The following is a 27,670-nucleotide window of genomic DNA, read 5'->3' as shown; positions in this document are numbered from 1 at the left end:
CTACGAACACATAGCATAGCAAATAATACATAAGACTACGTAACACATAGAAGATCAGATAACAGAAAAAAATATGAAACATAGAAGGGGTGTATTCATTCTCTTTTATGAGCATATTTTCCAACCCCTATTTTAACGTAGCAGAAATTACACTGAGACTACGAACACACAGCAGAACATAAGAATACGTAACATAGCAAGGGTGTATTCGTACTCTTTTATGAGCACTTTTCCAACCCCTATATAATTTAGCAGAACCTTCCCTCTATTTACGGGGGTAACTACCCCCAACCCTCCTCCTTTCTCATTCCGGGCTTGGGACCGGCAACGGCGGAGTTAAAAGGTTAGGTTATTCATTTTGTAGACATTTTAGCAGAGTTTAAAAAAATAAAGACGTCTGGTTATTCACACACATACACATATAAACTCATGTCAACCACCATCACATATACATGGTTTACGGAAAACTTAATCTCGCGCCAGTGACCATCATACATACACGGTTTACGGAGAACTTAATCTCGCGCCAGTGACCATGGTTTACGGAGAACTAATCTCGCGCCAGTGACCATCTCATAAATGAATAAAGCATAATATCATTAGCATCAATAGGGGTAAATGAGAATTTGTTTAAGAAATTGCGTAGTGAATAACCAGACGCACGGCATGCTAGATATAAAAAACAATAATGTCCACAAAATTGAGATAAATCACCTTGAATTCGTCTATTATTCCATGTATAATACAGACAGTTTCGTTTTAAAAACCTTATATGATGATGTATATAAGGTGGAATACCATAGATATCGAAATACTCCCCCACACGCATATTAGTTATATAAACAGCAACCCAATGTTCACCAGACTTATCACTAGAATGTGTATTTATAATTATGGCTGCTGGAAATGTATGAATAAACAGCGGTAGCTCATCTGCAGCATATACTCCAATAAAATGGTTTTTAGGCAGATTTTGTTGTAGCGCCTCATAAAGTTCAAGTGTATTTAACATTTTTTATTTAATTAATATATATCTTTCTCTGGAAATCAATTTCTAATTCTGAGGAGAATTCACCGTAAATAATCGCTGTTACAGGAGATGGCAATGCTTCTTTAAAATAAACCTTTAGGCGTACACTTCCTTGCCGTTGTGGACTAGTATGAAATGCAGCACTAGCACTAGAATCGGGAGTTAAATCAAACACCAGTAGAGTATAACCATTAGAATATTCGGCGAGTGAAATATTATTACCTTGATTAGAATAATAAATACCTGAACCTGTAAATAACGTGGAATATGCTTGTATATATAGATTATTATCAAAATCAGGTTGTAGTGGTTTGGATGGCACAGACGTTCCATCAACATACAATGTAAAAAATGACATATTAAAATGTTGAAAATTGAACGGATTTGTCTGATAAGTACCATTAAAAGCAGTATTACTAACAAATCCGATAATAATACGTTTAGGCACTATGTCTGAAAACAGATATGGAAATGTACTATCCATAATTCCTTGGGGCAGAGTTTCTGTCTTCACCTGCACTTTTGTTATAGGATATTTTATTCTAAATTTAGGATTTTGTAATACTTTATTTTGTGCTATTTTAACGGCTGGTGACACATCAACCTTTTTCACAAGCAATGTTGCATCTGTAATTACAATATTTTCCATCAGCATCTGCGTCACCCATTAGACAAAATGTAGGTTTAGCTGGAATTAGTTTAATACGCAGTTGTACACCATTCAGTAAAAATATCTCCTGATTAAATATATCAGCATGTATATAAACCAATAATTCAAATGACTGACTTAAAGTAGTGAGAAGAAAACGTTGTTTAAATCCTACATTACTATCGGCCACACTATCCATATGCCCTGCAGTATCTTTAAACCACATTGATGTTTGAAGATGCGTTGATTTAGCTTCAGCATTATAATTTAGTAGTTTTTCAATATACGATCGATATGGGTATGTATGTGAAGAGTAGGAAATAAGTTGATTATTTAAATATAATTGCACTTCACTGAACATTGCATTGAGAAAATCATTTACAGGCCCGATTTTCTTATCGGCAGAAGTTAAATTAGAACCATCTGATTTAGTAATTTTACCTTTAATATAAAACATTGTGTGCGGTAAGTCAATATAGTCTTCCCCATGACCGGGGACTACAAATTCTATTGGTGCATTATCAGCTATCGAAGCCACAGGCTTATATGGAACTATATTATTACCTATAATACTGGTTTGAGTGGGTAAACCAGCAAATAAATCTAATTCTGATTTCATACACTCACACTGCATTTTCGTTTCTTACTATTAATATTCACACATGGTAAAATTTATAATATCGTATTACGTTTGCGAAAATGTAATTTTACACATACATTGCCATGTTGGAAAGGAAGTGGATTACCTGTACTATCTCTTAAATCAATAATAATTTGATCAAATTGTTTACGTTGCACGGGGACATAGTGAGGATTGTCAAAAATATGTACATTATTAATACCATACTCTGTAATATTTGTATTTATAATACGTAACAATGGAGCTATGGTGTCACCCACCATTTGTGGTTCTACAATATCACTGTAAATATACATAAGTGTAGGTAGCGATTTTTGTAAATCAGGTGGATAACGAGCATGATGCACAACTGCAATATCTTCTTGTTGAATATGATCAAAACCTAGTATTCTGGCTAGCTCGGGATATAGACGTACTTCTATATGCTTCTCTGGATCTTTTATTACTCTACTGACTTCGATTCGTTTTACTGATGCTTTAACTTTTAATTGTAAATTTAATATATCACTTTTATGATTAATTTGAGATAGAATATCATCAACATTATAATAGTGTCCTGGTAAGATTTTAGTTATGTTCCAGCTTTTTGTATTCATGAGACGGTAATAAATATTATTGGTATATTTGGAAACATTCTGAAATGAATTTGTATAATGTTCTTCAACAACCGCCGTCTCCCACTCACCTTTCTCTAGCACCAATGGATGATATAATTTGGTAGTATAACATGACAAAGTATTTTGTGGGAAATACTTCATAGAACTGTTACTCGGTATTGTAAGATAAAAGCTAGTAGTACTCTGTTCCATATTAATCAAAAATATCACTCTCCCTCTTCCTTTTCTTTTTACCACCAGTCTTTGCAAAATGAACTTTTCTTCGTTTTCTTCCAGATCCTTCCAATACTTGATTTATTTTATTTTGAGCTTTAGTTTTTAAATTATTTTTAGCTTCTTGCCAACGTGATGTTAAAGCTTCGTCAATAGGTCTATTATCACCTAATACATCTCCAGCTACATTAATTCTTGTACGTAACAATCCTTTACCAGCAGTTTTTGCTCCTTGTTTAATTAGCGGAAATACACTTCGAAATAAACCACCTAAAAAACTTCCAATACCATAACCTTCTTGATATGGTGCACCCCTATACACGTTATAACCACTTCCTGCTTGATGCGTATAGTATTTAAAGTATGGATCATTCATTATTATTTTTTCCTATATTCACAAATATAACAGTCGTTTATAATATTGTACTGTAGCTAAATGTTTTTTAAATGCGACACAGGAATCCATGAATTAAAGGAAGGGGGTATCCCCGCCAACGAACAAGTACACGTTTACCTTTAACTTCTAAAATTTCGTCTATTTCATAAAGTTTCGGCAGAGGCATTCCTTGTAATTCCTCTTCGTAAAATATACCATCAATTACTTCACCATTTAAGTCCTCCAGCACATAAACCACTTTCTTTTCCTTATGTATCGCCTGTTTTATTTTAAATATTTCTACAGTCCACTTTTCTTTGTACCCTTTTTCAAAATGCCGTTTTGCTTTAGTAATGCATACAGTATCACCTTTTTTATATTTTGCAATGTTAGTATGTGGCATCGGTTTTATTAATTTATTCCAAACTTGTTGAAAAGTGTCTTGGTTCACACTGGCAGGTGGTAATTGAAGAGCTCTATGTGGTCTAAAATTATATGCCTGAACAAGTTTCGATAGCACATCTATGTACCGGTAAGTCTTCTTTGCTGTGAAATATTTCCACATTCGTTCCTTAAGAGTTCGATTAAAACGTTCCACTACACTTGCCTTAATATCGGGATTTTGTGTTGTGAAGAATTTAATATTTTGCTTTTTTAAGTATAACTGAAATGGTTTATTAACAAACTCTGTACCTTTATCTGTTTGTAGACGTAAGGGTCTACGACGGGTAGATGCAAATATTTGCTTAAATGCTTTTATAATGTTTTCACCAGTTTTTGTACGTACAGGCACAGCCCATGCATAACGACTAAACAAATCAATCACTGTTAAAATATACCTATTGCCATCATTATACTTTTGCAGACTTTGCATATCGTTTAAATCAGCTTGCACTGATCTTCAATATTGAACACTAAATAGGGATTACGTGGAAACTTTTTGCGTACTGGTTTATGCAGTGTATAAGTCGGCTGTTCTTTTACCCACTGTTGCACCTTGTGTAAAGGAATTGACTTCTTCACAGCTCTCCATAATGACGTAGCAGTTGAAAACGAGGCAGGGTGTGAAGGGTTATAATAAATTTCGGCCAGCTTCTTCATATTTTATAATCACGCCATCTGTTGACAACTTTACGTTTACGTGGTGGCTCCTCCTCCTCTTCCTCCTCTTCTTCTTCTTGTTTTGGATCAGCAGCAGCGGCAGATGATGATGTCAGCTTACGAATATATTCTATTCGCTGTGGGTTACCTATATACTCTAAAGGTATATTGGATTTTGCTAACAGTACAGCAAAGGGTTCCCAACCTGTAGGGGGAATATTTTTCTTGCGACACCTGACAAAATCTGCTATTAGATCTACTATATTAGCACCAGGAATTAATTTAGTATAAATATTAACATTACCATTGTCATCCCAATGAATGTTGGAATTTTGTTTTAATCTACGTAATAAAGGTCTTGCTTTACGCAGACAATTTTCGGGGAGAGTAGATAGTATTTCATCGGCCTCTTCCTCTTCCTCCTCCTCCTCCTTCTTAGTACCAACACTAGTTGATGTTGTTGCAGTAGGTTTTTGCACAATGTGTAAATATTTTTGTAACACCTCTTTATAGCGTATCCATTTTTCTTCAACACTCATATTTTTATTATTTAAAATATTTTTCATCTCATCATCTAAATTAGATATAGTTTGATATTGGTGCAATTTTTCTGGTGCAATTAAAACAAGCTTTTGTGCATGCTGCATAATTATTTAATTAAAGTAGATAGTATACCTCCAATAATAGGTGCAAGCAAAGCAGTAAAAAACCCACCGTTTTGTACAATTATTCGTTTTTTCTTTTGTTTTAATGATGGACCTTTTTTTTGCTAAATACCTCAATTCCTTTCTATATCTTTTTAATCTATTTTTCTCTTTTTTATTTAACGGAACATTTCCTTGTAATGCGTTATAGGAACATTCACAAATAGAGCGAATTAATTCGGGATCAGCATTTTGTAAAATTGCTTGGCGTACTTTAGGTTTTGCCTTTGCTAAAAGTTTTAGTAAATGCGCACTCTCTCTGCTAATCATTTTTTTGTAGCTATTATACTAAAATTGAGTATTAAAATATAAAAGTTATGGAGATTATTTTTTTATTGGTACATAAACATAATTGTAAGAATCTGAGGGGAAAATTTTTGTTCGAACACGATGTTCGTCGGGAGTGCCCTGTTTTAAATCAAAAACCAAATAACTATGAGGATCTCGTGTTGACTCCTGATAGGCCTCCTGCACAAATTTTGTGTTACCAGGATATAATTGGCGTGCTAGATAATTAGTTTGAGCCTGGTCTCTGGGGTTTTTAAAACATATTATATAATGGCAATTTAATGATATGTCTCGCATACCTCTAGCTTGATGAAACATATTTTGTGTTATAAAAATAACACTTAAATTTCGGCGGTGGCTACCTTTAGTAAAAAAGTCAACAATTTGTGTATCACATTCTCGCATTAAATAATCAATAATTACAAGATGTGGGCCTGCTTGTGCTGAAAAATCATCTATTCTGGGGAACCCTTCTTTAAATGTACAACCTGAGGATAGAGTTTTATACAGAGGTTGCCACTCACCATAACACCATACTATATTTTTCCATTTTTCGGCATAATGATTTAAAAACTCTTTTACAAAATATGATTTACCACACCCAGTGGGGCCTGCAATAATGCAAGTGAAAGGATGGCGAAACTCCATTTCTTCTCTCTATTTTATATTTCTTCAAAAAATAAAATATTTATCAATCACCGAATAACATAGAAACTAATTCTAGCTGAATACGATTTGCTGTGACAGTATCTTCAACAAAAGTAACTTTAGAAAATTTACCCTTCACAACACATTCATATAGATATTTACTTATTAGAGGAGCAAGTGTAGAACATGAAGAAATTGCTTCATCAATACATAGGAAATAGTAACATATTTTTTTCCATGTAGAAAAATCTATTTCAACTCTACTATTATCATCATTTGCACACATATACATTAAATTAACATCGTCATTATTAGCGTCAAGTATTACTTTTGTTTTCTCACTTAGTGCGTATTCAGTTGCATTTTCACCTTCTCTAAAATAATCATTTATATACATGGAATATGATAAAAACCTGGACCATTCATTAATTGATAACACAATACATTCATTAACAATGCGTAATTTTACAAACACATAAAATTTATAATCACTATTATATTTCAAATATACACAAAGATCTGTGGAATTATCGATGAAGTAGAAAGAAATTAAAAGTTGTTTTTTATCCATAATGTATAATTATCTATTTACACAACTTATTCTTTTTTTACAATAGTCTATTTCTCTTAAAACCATAAGGCACTGTATCATAACTTCCTTCAACTCTTTTGCGTTTTGTATGTACCAATTGATAGGTTTTCGTTTCCACTTTGCTGATAATTTTGATGCCTTTTGTGCGAGCAATTTGCAAGGGTTTGACACAGTTACAGGAGGGGCATCATTAAGAACCATATTTTTAATTTGTTCGAAATAAACAATTTTCATTGTTTCACTATTTAGAGTAATTCCTCGTACCTTACAATATGTTTTTGTTGTACCTCCACTGAAGACCTCGTAAGCATAATTTTTTGTCCCGCCACTGCAACATTCTCTAATATATGCATCGGGACCTACATCATCTATTTCATTTTTTAACTCGCCAAAATAATCACCAAGAGGTAATTTTACACCTCCAGCTCTTACTATATAAATAAGACTATCTGTATCCATGTATATGACATCTTTATTTACCTTCTCTAAATAACTGTATAATTGTAATCGACCATGCATAGTGGTATATGCCGCAATAATTACATTAGTATTTTTAATGGAACAATTGCGTCATCCAATATCTGGTAATTTAATAATAACGCATCCTCATCAATTGGAATTACCTGGGTTACCTCAGCATTACTGTCTGTTAATTTATCATAAAATATGGCAGGTTCTCGTATAATTTCAGTGTGATTCATATTATCATTTTGCGCAAACTTGCCCCATAAACAATTTAATGCCAATTTACAAATACTTTTTCTTGCTTTGTTTTTATTTCCAATTTTAGTACTGTCTAGCTGTACTCCCTCTCTTTCATAATAATCCTTAATATATTTACTTTTCTGTTCTTCACTTTTACACCATTTAGGCCAACCATGAGCTTCTGTTTTCAATTTCATGAACATATTTATATATTCTGTAAAAATGCCACCTTCTTTTTTAACAGGATCATATTGCACTACTTTATATTCCCATACCTCATGCATTTCTAATATTTTATAACCTTTCTCTTGGGCTTTACGTACTTCGTCCACCACCCACGTCCCAGTGAAGGCCCTTTCCTCATCACTATGCTCACATTCCTCTGTATTTAAAGTGTCCGCGCATCTGCGACACAGAGGGAACAAAAGTTTATGTTTGCTGTGATATGGTAAAACGGGATGATACAAATCCCGGGGAGGAAGTACTGTACATTTTACGATACCCTCAAATTTGTCGATTGGTGGACATTCAGCACCCACATAGATTTTTGGGTGCTCTATGGGATATTTTTTCACCTTGCAGCAGTAGGGGTATAGTGAAATGACGTCTACGTAGTGCACCTCCTCCCGGGGGCAGTCTTATAATAATATTTAACAGCGGAACATCGCCTCCCATATAGAGCATCTCTAGGTTTGATATGATCTTTTCTACATAGGGGTGATGTGCCACCAATTCTGCAATTTGGGGATTTTTACGTAGTTCATTCTTCCATTCACACTCCCACATTTCATGTACTACTTAGCCCAAGTTTTTTAAATGATTAATTTTTCTAATGGTGCTTTTATAGCGTATTTCAAGAGTAGTATGTGGATCATTATATATAGGATTATTACTTACTGTTTTAAAACATTTAACACATCCGTGATAAAAACAACCTTCATATTCCTATACATGGATCTGTTCATCTATACGTGCGTAACCATCTACTTTAAAAACACACATTAGAACCATTTCATTTCCATTTGCTGCGTGCTTGATTGTAATACCTAGTCTTTCTTGTTCGTAAACCAACCATTGAATCGCTTCGATGGACTGTTGATCTGACCAACGATAACCATTATGAGGAATAATATCTATAGTCTGTTCTTTGAGAAATTTGCGTCGAAATACCAGATTACAAGCCGAGGCTATACTAATTGCTTCGACTAATGGATTAACATCAGTTATTTGATGGAATTCTACTACGAATTTAACACATGCCTTCCGTAGAAGGTTAACATCCATGCGACAATAACGAATTAATTCTTCTTTAAAATTAAATGTCTGATTTGAGGATTTTTCATATCATTCTATAAACTGTTTTTGTTCTTTTTCCTTCATGTACTGAAAACCATAGAATTTAGGGTCGGGCATAGGCCCTTCATAACTTTGATTATCTTTCGTATTAAAATAGTGCGGGAAATAACCTTTTGTTTCTTCTATGTCAAATGCATCAGATAATTTTGATAGAGCCATCGGAAAGAAATTAATACTATCGATAAATTTTAAATATTTACAATCAATACTCATTATTTTACACCCCTTCATTATGACGCTTGGAGTCCATCGTTTCGCTGATATCATTGCACGCAGAATAAAATGTGCATCATATCCTTTTGCATTATGTGCAATGCATATAACTTTATTAATATTGGATGGTTTACTACATAAATACTCCAGAAAATCAGTAACACACTCTTCACCATAAAAAATGTTTTCCTTTCTGCTGCAAATACTACATGAATTACCCTCGCTATTCTTAAAACAATGATAACATACTTGCTGTGTGATTAGCAAATTAGGCACTTGTTCATGGAATATTTCATCTTGCCTACACTCAATGTCATAGAATATCATCATCCATTTTCCTACGTTTGAATATTTTCGTGATTGCATATAACATAAATGACGGGGGCATCATCTTGTCACAGTTTATACAGAATGTTTCCCCACACTGGTGAGGATTTCTACTTTTCTTGATAACATACGCTTTAAGGCATATTTTACATACTTTTAGCTGTGAGCACAAACCTGATTTTATATGATACGCCATACATTCGTTACCATAAAAACACCTGTTACAATTATTACAATTTAATACTTCATCTGTCTTCTTACATGGAGGATTTTTTCGACATTTAGGGCATAATGCCTTACAGTGCCCTATATGCCTTTCTTCCTGGTTATATCTCTTATGGCATGTTTCGCAAAAGTATCCACAACTAAATGCAGCACCTAGATTGGTAATAACATTATAATGATTATTTATCAGGAGAAAATTAATTTTCTTCTCACCACCGATGCCCTCGAAAAATGTTTTCTCCCCCGTCAAATCGTCGTACACTGTAATCGTATAATCAGTTAAATATGTTTGAATTAGTTTTAATTCAGGTATGCCACCACTATGCATCAAATTAACGCCAGAACTCTTACACAATAATTTAGCTTCTAAAGACAAAGTTCTTTTTTGATTATAATAAGGCTTACATGCATTTTTATTCCCTTTGTTATCAATGAGCCCTTTAGCAACTACAAGGGCGTGAGCAAGGCAACTACTATCTTTATTTTTAATAACGACTATACCATTGCATTTTTTCATATATTCCTCATCAGAGGTAAAATTTTGACTTTTCCTCCCTTCGCCTATAGGTAAAGCCACATGATGAAAATCAATAACAAAACGATCTTGTTCCATAAATTTTGCATTTGACTGAATGACTCGATTCAGAGCCTCCCAGACGAAGTCTTCACCGACATTCGCTGCTTCTCGAAATGAAAACCAAAACGATCTATCTGGATTATTCTGATTCCATAATGTCATCCCTACCTGATGGTGGGAATCTACATCTACCATCAACATATTCAATAGTTGAGCAATTTCGCTTCGCAACCAGGTAATTGGGTTTTTCCCTTCAGGGGTTCTCGCAAGTTGTGCAGTTATCATTGTACCATTCATTCGGAATTTTTTGTACTTTCTAGTTATTTTGTTAATAATTGTAATTTTACTAGAACTTTCCATTTTTTTAAATACTATTATTGCTTAGAGTACTATAGTATTCTATCAACTAGCAATTATTATTAGTAGTAAAAGAAGTAGTTTTTTACGAAAAACTATATCTCACGTATTTCCGCTGTTTGATGTTTTTACTGTAATTGGGGCTGTTCCCACTATAGAACACCAAGAAGTGTTTTTTCCAATAACGTATTCTTCCTAACGTTTTTAGTAATATTTTCTAAACCTGAAAGTAGAGAAAAAGCAAATTGTTACATTTCTTACATTGCAAAAAAATCCAAAAAAATCGCTTATTAGGCGTATCCCACATAAACTATTATTTATGGGAAAGAAGATATAAATTTCATAATTAGCATGATCGAAAACATCGAATATTTCATCAACCAACCAACTATAGGGCAAGTTATGAGGAACACTTACAAATCACCACCGAAAATTTTGACAAAGTCCAGAAATACTTAACTTTTTAAAAATCATTATTTCACTTATTTTTGACCGCTGTGACCTCTGGTTTTCATGAACGTATTCACCACAACGTATTATTCAAAAAATAATCAATCATGGGTGAGGCTATAAGGAACACTTAAAAATCACCACCCGAAATTTTGAGTTAAAAAATACTTAATTTTTTAAAAATCGATATTTCACTTACTTTTGACCGCTGTGACCTCTGGTTTTCATGAACGTATTCACCACAACGTATTATTCAAAAAATAATCAATCATGGTTGAGGTTATAAGGAACACTTAAAAATCACCACCCGAAATTTTGACAGTTGAAAAATACTTAATTTTTTTAAAAAATCGATATTTCACTTATTTTTGACCGCTGTGACTCTGGTTTTCATGAACGTATTCACCACAACGTATTATTCAAAAAATAATCAATCATGGGTAAGGTTATAAAGAACACTTACAAATCACCAGAGAAAATTTTGACAGTTCAAAAATACTTAATTTTTTTAAAAATCGATATTTCACTTATTTTTGACCGCTGTGACCTCTGGTTTTCATGAACGTATTCAACACAACGTATATTTCAAAAAATAATCGGTCATGGGTGAGGTTATGAGGAACACTTACTAATCACCACCCGAAATTTTGACAAAGTTCAAAAAAATACTTACCCTTAATTCACACAAAATTCACTTCAATGTTCTCTCACTTTGCACACGATGTTGTCTTTTTGCAATCCAACGAATAACTGACTGAGAATTGTTCGAACCTCAGCCATTACATAGTTGTTCTGTTTTCCTCTGATTGGCTAAAATAAAACTATTTTTCATTGGAGCAAAATCTGCAAGTCAAGTATCTCATTGGCTAAAATAAAACTATTTACTATTGGCTAAAACAAAAACGGCTAAGATATGTGCTAAATATTTTCTAAGTTCATTTTGAATGTCCAAAATTCATAAAATGGCCCATATCTCGAAAACGGTCAAAAATTTCAAAAAAAATAATCGAAAAAATCTCCCCGTACCTCATCCCTTGCCGTTTTTACACATGAAGAACCCATGGAACCATGTTTCAATCTTGTACGCCAAGGGTGGGCCAAGTTGCCAAAAAAAACTTCGGATCGTCATATCTCGAAAGCGGTAAGAGATAGAGCAAACATAACATATTGAAGCACTGTTTCTCGACTTTCAGAGCGTCATTGCAAGAAATACTCCAAACAAAACGTCTAAGTTCATTTTGAGTGTCCAAAATTCATAAAATGGCCCATATCTCGAAAACGGTCAAAAATATCAAAAAATAATCGAAAAAATCTCCCCTTTATGAACCCCCTTGCCGTTTTTACACATGAAGAACCCATGGAACCATGTTTTAATCTTTTACGACAAGGGTGGGCCAAGTTGCGAAAAAACTTCGGATCGTCATATCTCGAAAACGGTGAGAGATAGAAATAAAATTTTAACGGCATTCGATTTAGGATTATCAAATGTATAATCTACCCAAGTTTGGTAAACATCGCCCAACTTTCAACTTTTTCGAAAATCGAAATTTTTGCCTTTAGACCGTCATATCTCGAAAGCGGTAAGAGATAGAACAAACATAACCACATTTTGACCGGTCTTTCCAGTGGAGTACACATATACAGAGTTTCAAAACTCAGAAACCAGATGGGCCGAAGTTAGTAAAATTTTGAAAAATTCGAATCGTTATATCTGGAAAACGGTGAGAGATAGAAATAAAATTTTAACAGCATTCGATTTAAGATCATCAAACGTATCATCTACCCAAGTTTGATAAACATCGTACAACTTTCAACTTTTTCGAAATCAAAATTTTTGACTGCTTTGTTCATACAAAAGAACAAGTTTTCAATGTGTTAGATTGTCCACCACTTTCTGTTCTCATCTGAGCCCTGCTGTGTTATATTAAAATAGTGGTTGAATGAATACACTCCCTTATTATCTGCTATGTTAAAATAGGGGTTGGAAAATATGCCATACTCTTTTATTACCTCTGCTATGTATAAATAGGGGTTGAACTAGTACACCCCTCTATTATGTTGGTATTCATTGTCTGCTATGTTAAAAAAATGCTGATAAAAGGGAATGAATTTTATGTATTATCTGCTATGTTCAAATAGGGGTTGGAACGAGTACACCCCTGCTATGTTAAAATAGGTGTTGGATAATATGCCATACTCTTTTATTACCTCTGCTATGTATAAATAGGGGTGAACGAGTACACCCCTCTATTATGTTGGTACTCTTTGCTATGTTACATAGGTGTTTGTCTGCTAGGGGTTAAAAAATAAGCCATACTCTTTTTATTAGCTCTGCTATGTAATCTGTGCTATGTTTGTAATCTCCATGTATTCTCTGCTATGTTTAAATAAGGGTTGGAGAATGTGTTCCTAGTCTCTGCTATGTTAAAATAGGGGTTGGAAAAAGTGATCATAAAAGGGAATGAGTCTTATGTATTATCTGCTATGCTATATGTTTCGTAATCTTATGTGTTATCTCCTATGTTAAAATAGGGGGTGGAAAATATGCTCATAAAGGGAATGAGTACCCCCTTAAAAAGTGCTCATAAAAGGGAACAAATACACCCCCTAAAAAATGCTCATAAAAGAGAATGAATACACCCCTAAAATAAAGGTCGTAAAAGATCGTGAGTGGACGGTGCGTGGGTCATAGCGTATCGTGAGACAGTGGAAAATTGAGTCCTTGCTCTCAGGAGACCCTGGAAAAAAGGCGATTTTTCAGCTACCGGGTGTCAGGTGTCCCCACCCTACTCCCAGACAGTAACATAATGTGGTAGCTAGTAAATAAATTGGAAGAAACAGGATCGCTTCTGAATGAGACAGGGACGCTTTCGAACCCCGCAGGTAGCAGTTGTGGAAGATGTCAGTTATGGGCTCCTCAGGTCGCCCAAGAAATCTCTCCGTCGTTTGTGGCAAGAAACGGGCTATAGTTATCAACATGTGATTTATGTGTGTTACTACTAACACTTAATTTGTATTCTGACTAACACGTAATTTGTATTCTGCAATTTCGCTTAGAAAATCCAAAACCTCGTTCCAATTGTAAGGTACACTGGCGAAAATTTGCTGTTTTTCTTGAAGCGTGATCGACATTACCCCGGATAAATTTGAATCAGCAGTGGCGCAAATCTGTCTTCAACATTGGGAGGAACACGTAACACCGTTTTTTTCTTTTGTTAAGTGATGCTCAAAATATTTGTGAAGTTGAAAAACAATCCTGTGGAGGATCAGGGAGCAGAGTTGAATTTAACATTGGGAGGCGGCAGATTTGAGGCTTATTCTGGTGGGACATCAATTTTATTTCACTTTCCTGTGTGGTAATCGGACACAAATCATCACATTTTTCCCATAAAGCACATTTCAAATCGGATTACTGGGGGGACAGTCCTCCCCAGTTCCAAAATTGGAGGGGACATGTCCCCTCATTCCCCGGGATTTTCGCCAGTGTAAACCATTACATATAATCCCATAAATCTCCCATCTACCCTTGATCATTTACCACAAACAGCATGAAAATCGGACTTCAGTTAGAAATTCTAGACCCAAATGAAATCCGTGAGTTTAAAAATTCACCCTGTACATGCGACACACTTCAATTCACTTTGGCCAATGATTTAATGTGTAGTACTATCTTTTAGCAACAGCAAGAGATGGCGTTAGTGTTAATCGATAAAATGTAATCAGTTGAGAAAGTGCAGCTACGGTGCAAATATGGCTGTTACTTGAGCAGCGAAATTCGTTCCGAAATATTATTGAAAATTCGGGCAGTATAACCACCAAAAAAAAAACCATTTCGTACTAACCTACGCACAAAAAAATACTAGATACGGGGGTAAAGCACTAAAATTATATCTGCTTACGTTTCACCCAATTTATGGCATTTTACAACATTAATATCTTATTAGAAGGTTTCTGACAGCTCCCTCTCCCCTGTGGGTGGAGGAGTGACCTCCTGTTTTCTTAAAAGAACCCCCCAACTTTAATTTTTTAAAGTCAAAATTCAATACAAACCGTGCAAACCACTTACGCCCTCCCAATTCTAACTTTACACGCCCAAACTAAGAATCCTAGCGGAATCTGCTTTAATTGTCCTGTTAGAACTCATTGTAAAACCACTAAAGTAACACAAGTATGACAAATATAGAGGATTCTGGGAGAAAATAAGAAATATCAGAAAATGGGCTGATTGTGAAAATGGAGTTTCGATTCAATAGCCTATTGTTTAAACGGACCACCAAATATGTAATATTGTTTACTGTGGTCATTTATTAGTTTCAACCCTTCGTTCTTTGACACTTTTGTACTTCCTATTTTCTCCAATAGAATGAACTATAAGTTGCCAGAATTCCTTCTAGTTCGAGGAGACAACCGGACGGCAGCTATGTCCCACTTCCGCTCTTGTAATTTAATTACAAAAAAAGAAAGAAAAGAAAAGAAAAGAAAAAAGTTACCAGGAACAGTGAAATTTTCGTATATTGGCTAATTTTCATGAGATTTCTTTGTCTCTCCCAAATGTATTTATGAGAAAAGAAGACGAGGAGAAAAGTACTAGGTTTGTTGGTTAACGTACTAGAACACTAAAATATTATAAAAAGGTACTAGATCTAGTACGAAAGTACTTGCGGTGGTCACACTGAATTCGAGAATGTCTGCAAATTGCAACGACAATCGAATCAGGAATATGGAATTGAACCGCCAGTATCCTAATCATTTCTCACTTGCACGATAAGTTCGAATGGAAAGTATCAATGATGTATGCACAGTACCTAAGTGAAACTCTTCACACAGCCACGAATGAAGGGTTGTCTCTGTTGAGGTGTTTGATACATTTGCAGGCTAGTCAGAAATCAACACAATGTTCTTGTGAAACAAGAGCGAGTAGAACAGGTGTAAGTTGTATTTTATACAGAGCAAAATGGAAGGCTTAGAGACAACCAAGACATAAGACTTCAGTTATGTGAATAGCTCCTTGCAAAGCTAAAGAGGATTCTAATTTTATGATGATGCAAAATGACGTGTTGTGATTAGACACAGTTTAAATTAAGTGACACAATTAAATGGTATAACTAAATATAATGGTCTCCCGAAAATCCACATGTACATGTCGAGCAAATGATCAATTCTGGAGCACTAGGCTATCATCAAAGAGGTTAATCGGACCTTTCTTTTTTCAAAAGTACGGTTACTGGCCAGACTCACTTGAAGATGCTAAACATATTGGGCCTTATGCAGAATCGTTCTGACTTCTGATTAGTGCCATACTAAAGAGTTCGACTAACATATGTATGTTAATCATACGTCAAAAAGACTCTGCACAAGGCCCATTAATTTTACCAACCATTCGTTTGGTGCCATTCTTTATTCAACAATATGGAACCCCGTCACATTTTCAAGCAGAAGTATACGCATACCTGCATAACTTTGTTCTGGAACTTTGGATAGAAGAAAGGCCTTGATGGAGTATCCCACACTTTCGCCTAATATTTTTCCTTCAGAGATGAATCAAGAATATGGTGCACAATAAAAACCTGTAGTCACTAGTGGAACTGTGCCATGAAATTGAAATGACTTTCAAAGGAATCCCTGTTTGCACTTTGAAAGGTTATCCACAGGGATGTAGAGCATTGTGTTCAAAACTGTTTGGAGGCTGGTGATTTTCAGTTTGATCATTTACTGTATTTGCACGAAAGAATTTTGCCTGTGTTGTAACTTTTCCATTTGTATTATTCTGAGGTTTGTCTTATCAGGAAAATTGCTTTACAGTGTGAACTCATTAATTTTCATTTCCATGTATCGTAAATTTTTTGTTCCTTCATAAAGTAGGTATTTTTCCTTTGTTTAAGGGTAATTGGCCAGTTTATTTTCTGTTGTAGTCTCAGGTAACCAATACATACAAGTACAGTATTGTATTTTCTGAGGAAACACACATACTTATTCTTTTTTAACCCCATTCCCGATAACCCGGCATTTTCTCAAATCGGCCACCCTTCGGTCAATATTCAGCCAAGTTTTCGGTACTCTACTGTATATATATATATATATATATATATATATATATATATATATATATATATATATATATATATATATATATATATATATATTGAACAGCTCGAGATCTACATTGTTTGTTATATCCTCACGGAAAACGGCTCAAAAATGTTGCAAAATAAATTTTGAAGCATAGTACCTATTTTGAACTTTTGACTAAAATGTGTATTCTAAAACGAAGGGGAATTCAAAGTTTACGCTAAAATAGCTGGGCACCTGCTCTAGTGTTTTCGAAAATTCTACTTTTAGAGACTGGAAAAAGGACATTAATTTCTTAATTTCCCATTTTGTCTTCATAACATAGCAAAATTAACAACACGTTCGATCTATTTTAAATGAATTTTGCATGTAGCTGAGATTTCTCGCTTAGTTTCAAATTTGAATCATAGGGGAGGGAAAAAAGCTTCAAATATCTCTTTCAAAATATTTCAGTGAACTTATTCCTCCCGTGCGAAGAATGAACATTTCAGATATTATGCTATCTTTCATGACAAACGAGTAGATTTTACTATTTCGTTTTGGTTAAATTTAATTTATTTATACAGGGTTATTACTAGTGAGCGGATTTTAAGGTGCAGCACCTTTTCTAAAAATGTAGTTGTTATAATAACCAAAGTTCAAAATATGTATTTCCAGGTATAAAACGAACTGAAATCAACGCACTTTGTTGCACCTTTTTCGTGAATGGTACACCTTTTTTGTAAGGTTAATAATATTTCCCTTTATTTTTTCTTCTTTCAGCCTTCAGCACTTTATTGTTCCCTTTTTCTCTATTTTTTTTTTAATGGACAGAATAATATGTTTATTTTCAGTTTGGTTTACACATAATATTTCATAAATTTAGACACAGTCTTGATGGATTTGCAAGAGACAAATTTGAACATAATTTGCGAAACAATCCTGACGTAGAACACTTTGCAACGTCAACTGAAATTCCTTTCCGTATGCTTACAAGATATGCACATTCGTTTCCGTTCATATCGAGCGAAGTTTCTCCGCACATAAGGATCTCCTGAGCACCAAGCGACAGAAACTAACATTCGAAAACATGGAAATGTTATGCCTAATGAAGTATAACCAGTTTGTAGAAACCCAATAGCATGTAACGGTTTCTCAAGCCACAATATTGCTAAATTATTATTTTTTTAAATACCGATCTATTTTTAAATACAATTTTATGACCAGAATGTTGAATGTTGTACAAGTTTGAGATTAAATAACAATTTTGCAATTTAAGTCAAATGTTTAGAGCCAAGATTTTAAAAATATTTGCTGGTATAATGAATAAATGACATTCATGTAACTGTATACTATAGCACTTAATAAATATATCCTATTATCACCTTTTTTGAACCTTTTTGAATGATTTTTCAGCCCCTTTTATTCCCTTTTCCTACCATATTTTTGCACCTTAAAATCTGGTCCTTACTTATTATAAATGATTGAAGCGATTTCACAAATTCACTGTAGCTCTAGTAATTGAGATATTGTAACAAAACTTAACAGTAACGTAGAAAAACTCAAAAAAGTTTTGTTTGTTGCAGGGTGTTTCAGATTTCTCCCACGAGAGCGTAGCAGTGAGCAGTGAGGCAAGATGGCGACAGGCGCCGAGAAAGCGTTTCATATCATAGCCTCCTGACCTAACCCCATACATAAAACTGTGTTTTTTGTGTGGGGTTATGTGAAGGATTCAGTGTTCACACCTCATCTACCAGCAAACCTGCCAGAACTGCGAGCCCGCATCAACAATGCTTTTGAACTCATTGATAGGGACATGCCGCGCCGAGAGTGGGAAAAACTTGATTTTCGGCTTGATGTCTGTCGAATCACTAAGGGGGCACATATCGACCAATTGTAATTGTTAACAAAAACTTTTTGAGTTTTTCTATGTGTGTGAAAAAAAAGTAATATAGTTATTATAGAGCTGTGAAATTGCTCGAATCATTTATAGTAACCCTGTATATAGACTTTTGTTTGTACTAAAGTTGTAAAGAACGTGCATTTTTAAGTGGAATCTGCCACCATTATGTTTTTGATACTTTCACGCCAAAGATGGAAGCAGCTATCTTGTGTACTAGTGATACATATGCTAGGCACTAGGCCAAAAAGGGGGTCAATAATTTTTACAGGATTTATCGTACAACATACTTTTAAGTTGAGGTAAATGCATCTATTTATTCTTAATTCTAAGCAATGGGGATAATTATGAAGCCTTGAGAAATAACATGTATGAGAGTGGGTTAAAAATTATCTACATTTTTTGCTCTGCAAGTGATTTATGCAAGGGTAGGAGTCGAACTATTCGGTGTTATGTGTTTCACAATCGCCAACCCAGAATCATGAAGGCGGGAAAGTCCCCATCCCACACGATTACATTGAGTACTCAACATCCCACCAGAATCTTCAAAGGAGATATTGTTACACATGAAAGTTCGCATAGAACCACTACCAAAGAAACATTACTTGCAATTCTTCAAATGTTAAAGATCTTGGCATTCTCAAGCGACTTGCCAAGCTCTGTCCCGGTACGTTAAGTGCACCAGCTCCCATTGGTCGTACCAATGTGAAAAGAAGACCGGAGCTAAATGTGTGAACTGTAAAGGCGATAATCCTGCTAATTATTCCGTATGTCCGCGAATACAACAAATCCTACAAGCCAGGGGTAAAAGTGGATCTGAAAAGATAGGGGGATGGATGACATCACGCCGTCCTCCGTGTCTATCTTTTCCCATTGTAATTGTTTTTAGAAAGTGAAAGGACGCCACAGATATTTTCTGGAAGTGGGCGAAAGGCGTCCCCCCTGTTTCCTGCACTTTTACCCCTGCTACAAGCGAAAAGGAAAACAACATCAGCAAACACAGTCTCATATTCAGTATCTCTTCAAGACACCGCTGCCACATCCGCTTCAAGACCTGGGCCTATTGTAGCTTTTACACCGAAGACATCTCCTGATGGTAACTCATCCTCTGAAGACATTATTAAAGAACTTTTTCAAGTTCTGACCAACATAGTACACACACTACGCACCTACATGCCGAAGCTGAAAGCCGCCCCAGATCTGCTCACTAAATTCACCATCCTCATGGAGTTTCTCTCTGAACTACTACCGTAGAACCAAGAAGCATTTTCAGCACTTCAGCACTCCAGCACATCAGAGCTTCATTGCTAACTGTGGAAAACATTTTCTTCTTTTATTTGTACTGTTGTAAATAACCAAAATAGATCAATGAATCCTGTAATCCATCTCCCAATGTAAACTACAAATAAATAAATATTCATGGCCTAAGAGAAGGCGTTACGTTCTGTAGCCCATCCATCTTCAGATGGGAATGAAGATGCATATTGAAAAAAAATACACAAAGGTCCAACATTTACGTCGTATTTCTATGTAGTATTCTCTCTTGTCAATGTACTTGGTCCACAGTTTATTACATTGAGCATTCCTTCTAAAAAAAAGGATTTTCAGTTGGTTGTGAAGCCACTGCTGTACCGCTCCTTACAGGCTTTACAATATGGGCAAAATCATGACTGATATTCAGAGAAGGCGCTACCTAATCGATAGAAATTAGCTTATTCACCAAAACCATATCTTGAGGTTACTGAATCTTGTCGTCCGCAGTGGAACTTGATGGGAGTTTTGCTCTTTCTTCATGCTTCACAATCGTCCAGCCACTTCTGAACTTCTCGATCCACGGAGAAACATTTTTATGTAATATATTATCCCTATATTATGACAAAAATCCAACTAATTTCAGTCTCTTTCACACTTTCCGATCAGGGAACTCGGATAATTGCTCGTTGTTCCTCCTTGGTGCAAACTGCTAGCGGAGCGAGCATGTTTACACTGTAATATAGACAAATCATACGATCGGGAACAAATTTCCCACACGTTACAGCAGTTGTACTGACTATAAACACACTTGCGCAAAGGCAATATGGCAACCTTAAGAGTGTCAAATGGCGAAAATGTACATAATGTTTGGTCCACCCTCGTAATATTGCATTCAAACCGAATAACTATTATTGAAACTACTGCAATGCTATGAATTCCAACTTATATTTCAATGTGTCTTAGGCTGTGGGCAAGTAGGTGAAAAATCCCTCATTTAGGGGAAAATTACCATTTGGTACACTGATAGAGGACTATTAACACAGGAAGAATATGCCTGTTAGCAAACATGAAAGTGCATCTTTTACCAGTAAAGTTCCTATGATGTCATCAGGGTGCCTTTTCTTCCTTTTTTTTTTTTTTTTTTTTTACGGAAACGGGATCAAACTTGACACTTGCCATGCAATTCACCTAACCGAGTATTTTTTTTTTTAAATAGGGCTTTAGTGTCAAAAAAACGAATAGTTACCATTAGAATGCTGTATGACTCAATGGAAGTAGATATTCATACTCTATGGCGTGAACAGCAGAAAACTTGTAGTGAAAATTGGAATTCGTCATTAAACTTATCATTAAATTCGCCGAATCGCGTAAACTTTTTCAAAACGTAAGCTTTTGACATCAAGATTCCCAATGATCACCATTAGTATGCATTCCAACTCACCTGAAGCTGTGTAATTACGTAAGGGCCCATCAGTTGTAAGCGTTTCATGTAAAATTACCATGAAATTTGATACAAAATTCAATGAATCGCATAAACATTTTTTTATTTTCAGTCTTAGAGTTTCGAGGCCAAAATCTGTGGAGACCAGAATTAGAATGATGTAGCTCGTATCTGACTGATAGTATATACCTAGATATGTTTGGACCCTATGATGTCATGGGCTGCTTTTTCTGATCTACTGGCCGACCGTTTTATATGTTTCAGAAACTAAAGTATATATCCTTTTGAAGAAGTCTTGGTTATTACTTAGTAGTATTAGCTACGAAGTTTTCTTCGGTAAGTTATTTTGATTTTCTAAGTCCTTGAAAACAGCGGTACTAACCAAACCTTTTGTGTATCAGGATAATGAGCTAATGTGAATTCTATTACTCATCATAACTGGAAGAAAGTGTAACCTGACTTTGTCTTCTTCCGTTGGTTCTAAAATATCCTGTATAATACATTTTGTACTAAATCATAGTGACAAAACCCTCAGAAACTTAGGTGAAATCAGTTTTAAGATCAACGATATAGCAGCAGCGCTCAATCATCAGTTAGTTAGTTTACTTACAAGGAAGGGTCACGCAGTGGCGCCGCTGAGATCCGAACGAGACAATTGTGTTAGCATTTGATATGTTATAACTAGACGAATCCCAAAGTTATACGTGCCACCGGGCGGAATATCGTGAGTTACAACATATTTTGTAATATAAAAGCTACAAAGCTGGAAGAATAGTTTGAACCGAGTCATTTGTTCGGAAACGGTTGGGTAAATGGAAAACTCGGACAATACTATCGCATCATTTCCAAGGACACATTTTTTCTGATTAAAAAAGTTGGCCCCAGGGTCCTCGCAGGGTCCCAGACGGGGTCCAACTCAAAAGTTTCAAATGGCAAGGGGGGTTAAATAGCACATTGTTTGAAAGCTGTTGTAAAACGAAAGAAAATGCAGCAAGTCTAGACTCTCTACGACAACCCTGTGCAAAATGGCGGAGGGTCAAAAAATAAACAAAAACTTAATTGAAAAATCCATGGTCACCCCCATAAATTCGAAACGGTGAGACAAATGTGAAAATAAAAAAGGGAGTGTGGCATTATTTTCAAAGTACAACAATTTAAGTTAAAACGTCTTGTCCCAGGGTCCCCACAGGGTCCCAGGTGGTGTCGTCCAACTAAAAGGTTTCAAATGGCAAGAGGGGTTAAGTAGCTCATTGTTTTCAAGATCTTGTTAAATGAAAGTAGATGGAGCAAGTCTCAACTTTCTACAACCCTGTCCAAAATTGCGGCGGGTCAAAATGTAAACAAAAGCTTAATTGAAAAACTATGGCCAGCTTGAATCCAAGATGGCCACTTAAAACCTATGCCATTCATAACAGTACAAATCTGAATCTCTTTTTTTCTCTATTATGTATTTAGAAACAATATGAAGACTAAAGAAGAATTGAATTTCTATTCACTTCAACTATTATTTCATTCGGTAACAACACCATATATGTTTTGTTCTTAATGCACGTTCGTCACGATTCTCTCTCGGCATCATTTACTTGAATATAACGAATATGCGATGAACACACAACTCTGACTTCCTACTCATACTGCTAAACAAAAGTTGAATACCTTCGGATATTTTTCTAATTTTGTCATAAGTAGTTCACGCATAAAGGACTTGCTGCACCAGTAGGTTGGGGGCTCTATTTTAACGTATAAGTCATTTCAGTACATCGAGCTGTGTCACAGTATTCGAAAACATAACATATTTATATACAAACTCATTTTTCATGCTGGCAACCACATTGGATTACAGATCATACTTTTTGATATTTTGTGGATATCTACTATTAACCATAAACGTAAATACCCCATTTCGCTTCTCCAACACAAGTGGTGTGAGCTGAACATACGTTCGATACATAGTGCGGCATTTTGAACTCAACATGTCGCGTTTTTGAACATTTCGTATATTTTCGTCACCTACTAATCAACATTCATGCCAAATTTGGTTTTCGTAGCTTCAGCAGTTTGGTATGCTTATCCTTTCGATATAGGTTTTAAGCAACCATCTTGGATTCAAGGTGGCCACAGATTTTCAATTAAGCTTTCGTTTACGTTTTGACCTTCCGCATTTTGGACAGGATTATCGTAGAAAGTCAAGACGTGCTCCATCTTCTTTCACTTAACAAGAGCTTTCAAACGATGTGCTACCTCTCTTGCCATTTGAAACTTTTTAGTTGGACCCCACGTGGAACCATCTGGGGACCATGGGACAAGACGTTTTAACTTAAATCGTTGTACTTTGCTATGCTTATGCTCATCCTTTTGATATAGGTTTTAAGCAACCATCTTGGATTCAAGGTGGCCACAGATTTTCAATTAAGCTTTTGTTTACGTTTTGACCTTCCGCATTTTGGACAGGGTTATCGTAGAAAGTCAAGACGTGCTCCGTCTTCTTTCACTTAACAAGAGCTTTCAAACGATGTGCTACCTCTCTTGCCATTTGAAACTTTTTAGTTGGACCCCACCTGGAATCATGTGGGGATCATGGGACAAGACGTTTTAACTTAAATCGTTGTACTTTGAAAATAATGCCATACTTCCTTTCCTATTTTCATATTTGTCTTACCGTTTCCGATTTATAGGGGTGACCATGGACTTTTCAATTAAGTTTTTGTTTACACTTTGACCCGTCGCCATTTTGCACATTGTTGTTGTAGAGAGTTGAGACTTGCTGCATTTTCTTTCATTTTACAGCAGCTTTCAAATGATGTGCCACTTAACTCCCCTTGCCATTTGAAAATTTTGAGTTGGACCCCATCTGGGACCCTGCTGGGGACCCTGGGACAAAGTCTTTTTCCCCAAAAAGTTTGTCGTTAAAAATAATGGGATACGTGTTGGTCGAGGTTTTCACTTACCCAACCTCCTCGGTCCTTGCGTCCAGCCCGCTGGACATTTTTTGTTGAGTAGTTGTCGCTACGCTATTAGTAGAAATCCGTTTAAACCATGTGTGCAGGTTACTGGATGTCTCTGCTATCTACGTACGAATTGTTGATTTCATTTGTTTCCACCGAGATCTGGTATTACTGAATGAGTGGCCATGGATGACGAAGGTGGTGCTAATCAACAACCTCCGCGTGGAAAACGAGGTAATGTATCACTATTTATTATTTTTCGATTGTAGATCTTTGCTTACGTTTTGTTTATAAAACAGAGAATATAATGAAAGTATAAAATGTTTTAATTATTTGCATTTGAATAGTTTTATTCAAGTCACATTTTCAAGTCCAGCCGGCTGGACATCGGGACTTTATCCTCACCAAACATCATATTTTAGTATTGTTAATGTAAAATTGCTAATTTTTTCTCAAATATTATTTGTATCCAACCTTGCAATGATTCGTGTACATTTCATCATAAGGAATTGCAGTTAAATATATTTTCTTTAGAAACGAGAAGATTGAATAAATACTTATATTAAACCATTAGATAAAATACATATATTAAATATGTGTTGCATGTATTTACCTAAACCTAAGTAACATGTCATCGATTACCGTATTATTATATTCTATATTTCCAGGGAGGTTACATTTAACGAATGAAGAAATATTACAAGAATTGGGTGAAAGCGACGTTGATCTTGGGCTTTCCGATGATTCAGACGCAGATCCAGATTGGAAAGATTCTGAACAAGATGCAAATACTTCGGACTCTGATCTTTCTTGCCGGGTAACTACAGTAAACAGACGAAGACATCCAAAGAAATAAACTGTGGAAAGTACAACCAATATTAGACGCATTTAAAAACAAATGTTTGCAACTTCCGCTTTCAGAAAATTTGTCCATTGACGAACAGACGATCCCGTTTGAGGGAAAACTAATCTTTGCCAATATGTGAAAGGAAAACCTAATCCTGTAGGTCTGAAAAACTTTGTGTTAGCCAGTCCAGATGGTTTAGTTTTAGATTTCGTAATTTACGAAGGAGCTAATACATAGGTGGATGGATGGATGGATGGATGGATAGCTAATACAAACTATTCGGTATTTCTAAAGAGTAATTTGTCATTTACATTGTTCACTCATTGTTGTGAGTATACAGCACTAATAAACATGTATTATCTGTACTAACAATGTTGCTATTACAAAAGTTTTAATTTTTTATTGAATTTTAACATTTACAAGAAAAGTAGGATAATGCCCCGAAGTCCAGCTGGATGGACATCAAATTTCGGGGGGTGGGGGAGGTAAACATTTTATTATAAAACAATATCCTTACTTACCCCTAAACTATTAATAAATCAAAGAGAAATGTAAAAGACCACGAAAAATATCATCTCGGGACTGAGGAGGTTCTTCCCGGTAATTTTTTTGTAGATCTTACATTACAAAATATGTTGTAACTCACGATATTCCGCACGGTGGCACGTATAACTTTGGGATTCATCTAGTTATAACATATCAAATGCAAACACAATTGTCTCGTTTGGATCTCAGCGGAGCCACTGCGTGACCCTTCCTTGTTAGTATTTGTAAGAAGATCCGGAACCATTTCAATCTTTCGCTACCTGCGTATCATCCCTGGTGTTACCAGATTGTTACTAAGTTTTCCTCAAATCTGTTTCAACAAACTTGAGGCTGGCTAGCACACAGACCACCAGATTCTCCTGATAGACTTAAAGAGACAGAAACAACCAGATTCCACTAGATATCGTTTTAACTGCTTAACTTACTTTTTTTTCGCAAAAGACGTTTCAGATTTTATTTTTTATTATTTGTTACTTTTGTTCTAAATTGAAGTTAAAAGTGAGTGAAAGCAAATATTAGTAAAATTACACAAAATTTAGGCTCAAAATAGGCACTTGAAAATTGCTTATTTTAAAACCACGAGTATACTCATTCAAGATATAAATAAACTATTTTTAAAGTTTTAGGATACAATATGACGTTAGTACTAAAATGAAAAACAAGTGCACTATAAGTAAATATTTCGCTAAATTTGTATTGCAGAAAGTTGTAATATTATGGAGGAAAATACCATTATTTCAAAGAAAAAAGAAGCAGTAAAGCTAATGTTTGATACACAATACATGTATTATTTTACTAGGTTCATTATATGAATAATTAATTAACAAAACCGCAAATTACTATCTAAAACTGGTGACATGAAAGTTGGCAACTTCTGGCGAACACATATGTAGTTAGTCAAATGCAATCAACGTAAGAATTTGCTGTTTAAATTTACAATCAGGCTTTTTGCGCTGCACGAATATTCTCGTGTTCATAATTTATAGACAAAAATAAAATCCCGACATAATTCGTGATTTTAAGTTAAACGGTTAATCAAGAATAGTGAATATTCTGTAAGAACGAGAGATCGTAGGTAGAACAGGAGAAATGTTTCCTGCCGACAATGGGAATGGTTATTCAATGTGTAACAAAAAAAAAAGAAAAAAAGAAAAGAAAAAAAGCCAAAATTTCTATACAGGGAGCAGCTGAAGCGAAAGGAAGATGAAATGTTGCTACTGCAGATACGAAGGGTTTACTAAATCGCGAGCTGAAATAGCAAGTCATACGATCGACAACTCATGAAAGGTCTACCTGATTCAAGTGGAAAAACCTTGGAAATTCTTGCAGTTCACACAAAAATATTCAGAGAAAGCACACAATTAGACTTTGCTACAACAAAATGTACTTAGCCGATCGAGCTAAAATTTTGTACACAAATGTACACGAAGAACTGCCAGACCTGAGAGAACGCTATTCAATATAGATTCAGGTGAGCGATTAAATAAATAGCAAACAACTATAAGTCATACATTGCTGTTGCAACCTACATGTGTTACAGGTCTATACTAAAATGTTAGTTTTTTGATTGAAAATGTTAGTTTTTTGAAATCTTTAAGTTTTACGTCCCACGGTTATGCGG

This window comes from Thermobia domestica, chromosome 15, assembly GCF_964235325.1.
Source record: "Thermobia domestica chromosome 15, izTheDome1.hap1.1, whole genome shotgun sequence".
NCBI lineage: Eukaryota > Metazoa > Arthropoda > Insecta > Zygentoma > Lepismatidae > Thermobia > Thermobia domestica.
This window is presented reverse-complemented; position numbering follows the sequence as displayed.